Source organism: Harpia harpyja, chromosome 22 (assembly GCF_026419915.1).
Source record: "Harpia harpyja isolate bHarHar1 chromosome 22, bHarHar1 primary haplotype, whole genome shotgun sequence".
NCBI lineage: Eukaryota > Metazoa > Chordata > Aves > Accipitriformes > Accipitridae > Harpia > Harpia harpyja.
The window spans coordinates 2,585,580-2,592,624 of NC_068961.1; the positions used below are offsets into that span (position 1 = coordinate 2,585,580).

Below are 7,045 nucleotides of genomic sequence, written 5' to 3' on the forward strand. Positions count from 1 at the left end.
TTTACTTGTTGCCTCCCCATGGCTAACTGAGTTCCTGGATAACCAGATTTTTTTAAGGTTGCAAGGACAATGATGACATCAGGATACTCTCACAACCATTTCTGGTGAATCAGCATGTAGGAGGCAGGACAATTTAATAAAATAAATGTTGAATGCTATTTCCTTTTCCTGTCTTCTTCATCCAAGTATAATCTGCTTCTCAGATATCCAGTCTACTCTACCCAGTCTCCTCTACCCAGTCTCCTTATTTGTTGATGCACAAAACAGTGGGTATGTAGAGTGAGAATAAGACCATGAACCCCACTGTGGCCGTTGTTCTGCAATACTCTTGCTGCTGACAGCATTTCTGAGTGCAACTGAGTTTATCAAGGCACAGAACTTTTCTCTCTCCCTTCATAGTGATCAGACAAATGCATACTACAAAAAAATAAATAACAATAAAGAATCCAGTGATAAAAAGCTGAGCCATCACATAGGGAGACATTTTACTCCATCAGGAAACATGTGGCAACCTCTGCTAACAGCGGCTTTGTTGTAATCTCCATAGAGGTGAAGAAATATAGATGCTGAAACTTATACAGGGTATTCTAAATAAGCTGAAATAAAGCAGTATTTATGGAGACAGGACTGCATCTTGCTTTGTCTTTAATTCCTAGGAGGAAGAAAACTGCCTAGGATGATGTTATTTACAAGCAACATTTATTCTCAATGGCTACTGATTACATCTTCTATTCTCGTAGAGCTCCTCTACAAGAGGATTTCCATTAAAACACAAAACCAAATCTAGTTGTATTGAACCGGCGTTTTTCAGGAAAGAAAAAAAAGCCCAACATGTTGACTCCTTTGACTCTTTTAAACACCAGCAGATAAAAATATCTTGCATCAAACTCATTTAGAGATTAAAGTTGGAAAGATGTATAGTGAAATCAAGGGAGAAGTTTGGTCAGAAAGAAGCACTTCAAAATCAGAAGAGTTAGAATAAAATTGCTGGTAGAATGGAAACAAATAATCAAGCAAGATCAAACACATCAAAACCCAACAAGATGTGTGCTGAAAAAAAGCTGTCAGGAAATACCAGATATTTTCCAATGCAGCTTATTGCAAGATGGCTGAAAAGTCTTGCTCTTTGAAGAGAAATCCTTGCAGGGGTGCCTGAGGAGTGTGGTCTCGTTAGCGGCTGTGGCCACTCTTTCATAATGGGCTGCGTTGTTCTTGCAGCACTCCCATTCCTCAAGCCCTAAGGAGGCTTTACAGCAATGAGCAAGGACCAGCTTGCAGACGGGACAGAAGAGGGTGTCTGAAGCTGGGACACAGTACTCGTAAAGGAGCTGCTGTGGAAGGATGAATCAGAGCTTTCTCTTGCCCACATTACCCTGCCTTGCAATATTAGTACAGCTCTCCCAGGGCAGGAGTTGCTATATTCCTGTGTGCCTTGCACGTGACGGAGCGTTACTGATCTACCCTGATGGCCTCTCTCAATGTTGCTGCGAATAAACACAATCAGAAATGCTCCCCAAAGAAGGAGCAGTGGGCGCTGGTGGTGCTGGGCTTGGCAATGCCTTGCACAGTGCAGTAACTGGACCAAAGGATGCTCCAAGCAGAATTTTTCCAGCTTCATGGTCTGGAGTTTATGGAAATGTGTATTTCTCTCAACAGTCAAAGCTTCTCCACATGTCAATACCCTCACGTCCTCTGTCCCAGCCTTTGCTACTACTTTTTTCTTCCTCTAAGTGTTTTTTTCTTCTCTCTTTTGAGAAAAAGATCCTGCACTGGGCGTGTGGTCACATCCAAAAGATATAGTGTCATTACAGCTGCAATGGCCTAAGGGTACGTGCAGTGAGAGGTATGTGAGGAATGGCAATGTTTTCTTGAGCCAACCAATGTAAGTGGCAGAAATGAGAAGTCTTTAGGTGCAGAGTGCCTTTCCCTGAGGGTTTATTTACAGGGACAGTCATTAGTTACACAGGGGACATCTCTCCTTTGCTACCAGCTGTGCTGTGTTACCCCACACATCAGTAATCACCGTGCTAGCTTTGCACTTTCTTGTCACCTTTTGTTCTTGGTTCCCAGGAACATTCGTGTGCCACCAGAGCATCACAACAAGTCTGTCTAGGTAAGGGTCAGAGATTTCACCCTATCGATAAATGCAGCCTTCTCTGTAGGGGGGCACAAAAATGGCAGTATGGAAGTAGTATTCAGACCAGGCTGAATAGACGCAACAAATTATGGGAGCATAACAAAATACAAAAAGGTGACACCTCGGCAACATTAGGGTAAGTAAGAGATATCTGAGGTCCACTGTATCTGAGGCCTGCTTCCCCAGCAGAGGTTCATTTCAGATGGCCTTAGACGTCTGTAAAGCAGCTGAGCTAATCGCCCTGGGCTCCCTCTGCAACCGGGGAGAGAAGTACGTCTCAGGGGTGTGATTAATCTCACCTATAATAGGTCAGTGTAATAGTAGGTCAGATGAATCCTTCCCTGGAAACATTTGCTCCTCTCTGCTATAAAGAGGAGTCAGAATGACTAATGCAGATACCAGTGCCCGCTTTGTAACCGTCTGCAGTCAGATAGAGGAATCCTGCCCTCCCTGCCCAGCTTGGCCCGTAGCCAAAACACACTTAAATTGCTGCCTAAACTTAAAAGTATATTTGAGGTTACTCCTGAACTTGTATTGCGGGTAAAGTGTTTTCACTGACGCTGGGAGGCAGAAAAGGGGAAAGAGATGTGGGTTTGTTTTTTTCCCCATTCACAGGCAGAGTAAATGCTTGAGAAACAGAGAAACAAAACCCAAGCACCAGCATTGCCTGGACCAGGACTGATGGTATGGGCTTGGAAAAGTAAAACTGGGAGCACTTGTTATGGCTGAGGGCTGGTTGAAGGAGATTTGAAACTATATTCTTTGTAAATAGGTGTGATTGCATCAGAGGACATCTGACTTGTCCAGCAATCCTTCTTCCCCACAGAAGTGACCTGGCAGGGACCACCCGGACCGGTCGGCGTGAGCAGCTGGCACACATCTGTCTGCAGTGCACAACTTCAGCCCACAGAACTTCCTACAGTCCCTCCCATTTATCCCCAACTGGGCCAGGACTCACCAGTTTTAATTACACCAGTGGGTTTTGTTTCAGTGACTCTCCAGATTAAAAATCTCTCCAAGTTACAGTTTGCTTTCTCCTCCATGCCAAAAAAAAAAAAAAGTCTGGTTTTGCCATGCGGTAGCTGCCCCTGGCTATCCTGCTGTCAAAGCCCAGCAGTGCCAGGGCACTGTAATAAGACCGCAAAGTAAGGAAGGCAAAAGGAGCCACAGGCAGAGCTGATGGTTCTGATTAACGTTACGAACCTGGTGTGAGGCGGGCACCGGTACCCCTCGGGACCTCTGAACTTGTGCTTGGTTTCCTTACACAAGCGAAACCACCTTAGCTACCAAGAATGAATCTTGGCGTAATGACACGCTGGGCTGCGGACGGATGATCCCAACTGCATTCGGGAGCAGGCTATTTCCCCTGGGTGATCAACCCCGTGCTGCTGATACTCACCAACACCTCGGGGCTGCCCGGAGGGACTGCTCCTCTGGGGAGCTGCGAAGATCGGGTGCCGGGCACGACTGTTTTGGGGTCCACAGGGAGGGGACGTTGGCCGTGATGAGTGGGCTGGGCAGGCTCTATAGGGAGGGAGATGGCTCTGCCACGTAGCGGGAGTTTTTTTCAGCGGCAGCGGAGCCCTCGGTTTGGCTGTGTGCTGCACAGCTGTAATTCTCCTTTTGGACGTGACTTTTGGAAAGAAAACCTCCTTCATTCTTCTGTTTCTGCCAATCTACTTCTGTGAGGCACTGCCACCCTCCCTTAGAGGATTAAAGAAGAGAACAGTGTGCACCCTTGGAACATGAGATAAACTGGTAAAAGCCACCCGTCCTTGCTGAACATGCTTGTTCTGCGTCAAAACTGTGGGTGATTTGACAGAGGGAAAAAAATGAACGAATGATGAAGTTGTGGCAATTCTGCTGCCAACATGCTTTTAAAGATGAACCGCAGATAAAGTACTGCCCCTCCCATCACGATGTCACTTTGGTAGAGATTACAAGAGCTGTACTCAGTTCACCTTGTTTTGAGCAAATTTTCAGGTTTGGTTTCAGCCTTATCTGTTGGTAAGGGCAGTTTCATTCGTGGACCAGTCCCAACCGTCTCAGAGGGGCGGGTGTGTTTTGCCACCTGGGAACAGATTGCTGTTCTTCAGGTTCAGTTTCTCACATGAGCAAATCTGTCTTTCAAATACCGCTTTTGTACTTTTGTAACGAAGAGTTTGGGGGGGGGGGGGGAAGCCCAAGGAAACACACAGATCAGCTGAGCACTGTGATTTCTTTTCTGTAATTTACCCACAGGGTTAAAAGAATGCTATCCAAAAGCATCCGTGTGAGGACAGATGCCAGGATTAAGAGGTACAGTGTGTATTAACACCACATAAATCTATATATTGTTTGAGTCTGAGTCAGAATATCATAAAAAAGCTGAAATGTGGCTTCACAAGAAGGATGTAAAGGTATTTTACCCTACTCTACTCATGAGGAAAGTAGGAAAAGTCACCCTCCCATTTATTTGAGGTGTTAAGGATGATTTGCTCAGTAAAAACATCCATCCACTTTGTTTATATGTGGAGCAAATGGAAAGGCAGAGAGATGGCGTCTAACCAGAAACTGAAGATGAACTGCCTGATAGTCTGCTGTCTCCAACACCCAGAGTTTTAGAACGAAGGCTGGCAAATAGTTGGTTTTAGGAAAAGGACAAGGCATTGTCTGTTCTCCTCCAGCATTGTACTCCAGCACTGGGAGAGAAAGAGAAAGGTGCAGAATAATCTGTTCCCTCCCGAAACAGAGTAGCAAGTTATTTTCACAAAAGAGCAGTGCAATTAGACTGAACTCCATGATATCTGCATAGAAATATTTTTACACGTTGAATCAAACTCTGGTGGGCCTCCTTTCAGCAGGAGAGATGGATGCATCTTTCTTCTGGGATCTGTGCCTATTACATGCTACATTCAGTACTCCGGCAGCTTTATTGATGTAATATATAAGGTACTGGAAAGAATAAATGCTTTAAGAAAAATTATCAGCCTGGGGACAAATGGTATTATCACTAATTGCACTTTACTAATTCTGTCTACTCAAAAGGAAAGGAGGTAATCTGGAACAAAGTATGTGGTTACTGCAGGATGAAGAAATTCTGCTTGGAATTGCAGCTCGCAGCGAGTGACTCATATTGCACAAACAGCCGAGGTGTGGGTAGCATTAGCAGACAATTGCCTGTAATGACTACCGCGTGCAACGTAATGAATGAAGCACCGAATAGAGAGCTCTCTGCAAGTTGCAGCTATGTGAATGGCAAGCCTTTCATTTTAAGCTAGAGCCCTGTATCACAAATATTAGGTTTGATAAACACGTTTTCAAGATGTTTAAGTATATCCGTGAATGGGGTACAGAACTGAGACAGCAGATATTGCACCTGATTTCTAGAATTTCAGTCTGGCTGTGGCATTTTGAGACTCAAAATGTACTTCTATAAAGGCAAACAATCATTTCTGAAAGGTACATTCCATTTTGGGTTTGCTGTCATGCACGGAAAGGATGTGGCTATTATTTTTATTCTGGTCCAAGCTCATATTTTCAGATATTCCATGTATATCCTGCTGTTCGTAAATGTTCTTCCACTAGCCACCTGCAGTAGCACTGCACAGATTGTGAGCAAGAAGGGCTATGTTCCTCTGGCACAAGTCAAATACGCTGTGATGGGGCACTAAGGACACTTGTGGCTGACATCAGACGAGCATCTGCGGTTCTCAAACCGTGTCTGGCCTGTCCACTGTCTGGGGCTGCCTGGCTAGCAGCTAGTGTGCAGTCAGTGGAAAGGAATAGGTGAGCGCTTCATTCTCGTGTCAATATAGCCCTTAGCAGTCGTGATGATGTTTGACAACTGAGCTGACAGTCTGCCAGGTGTTATTTCAGGTGCAAGGGCCATGCTTCGCAAAGGCTGGGCTCTGAAATAGACCAAGGAATACTGTGAATTATTCCTAGTCTCCTGTTTGAAGAAGTATTTTAAATACAGTAATGATTGTATCTTAATAATCAGATATATTTGTAAAGGCTTATCATGGAACCTGCACTTCTAAGGACAATAACAGGCTATATAATAAATGAAGCACTGAATTAGTAGACTTCTCTGCAAGACATCTTTTATGTGAATGGGAAGCCTGTGATTTGAAACTAAAGCTTTACCTTTGATCTTGATCCAAAAGTGTCCTGAGCGCTGTGTTGCAAGATGTTTCTTGCAGTGCAGCCCATCCCTTTGTGTCACCACCTTGGCTTAGCAGCTAACACAGGTCAGATACTGAAACTGCATTTACCGACATCAGGGTGAGTCCTATTATCAAAGCAGCCCCCTGTGAGGCCAAACCAACAACAAAACCAGAATTATTAGCTTACAGGAACAGTGTATTACCCAGCACCAGTTTTATTTAGCCGATTTCAATCTATTTTCCAGATTTTGAATATGACCGCCTTTAGTTTCCACACCGATTTTGATCATGCTGAGTTTTAGCCAAATCTGAGTTGTTGCTCTTCTGCTATGCCCCGATCTCAGTGTCTGATCTCTGTGTCTATGCTACCTCGTACGTCCTGGGCACAGGTGTCCTGTCCAAACACCAGCTAATGAACATAGTCAGTCACCTTCTTCCCACTTACTTCGTTGAGGTACAAAACTCACAATCCTATGGAAAAGAGCCAAGTCATAGATACTGCCACTTTTGCTATATACTCAAAGCAAAATCACTTTAGGCTCCCTGATGCGTTCTTTTTGTTCTGCAAGTCTTAATAAAAAGAGACTAGTTTGGCGGAAACTTTTATTGAGTCAGATGGCCCTCGCATAAAACAGTACTACTTCCATTATAGATGCTGTTGCTGTTTCTGTGCTGTTGCTGCTGATTTCTAACAGCCTTGTTTAAAGAAGCTGGGTTTTTTAGAATGAAAGCTTATGCTTTCTTGCCTTACTTGATAGCT

At 44.4% G+C, this 7,045-nt stretch overlaps 1 long non-coding RNA gene across 1 annotated transcript; it reads left to right on the forward strand.

Annotated features, from left to right (window-relative positions):
• Positions 1-3,703: 3,703 nt before the first annotated feature.
• Positions 3,704-6,747, forward strand: LOC128135224 (uncharacterized). The gene is made up of 3 exons (XR_008233010.1): positions 3,704-4,120; positions 4,379-4,435; positions 5,165-6,747. It is a non-coding gene; the product is annotated as an uncharacterized LOC128135224 (long non-coding RNA).
• Positions 6,748-7,045: the final 298 nt, after the last annotated feature.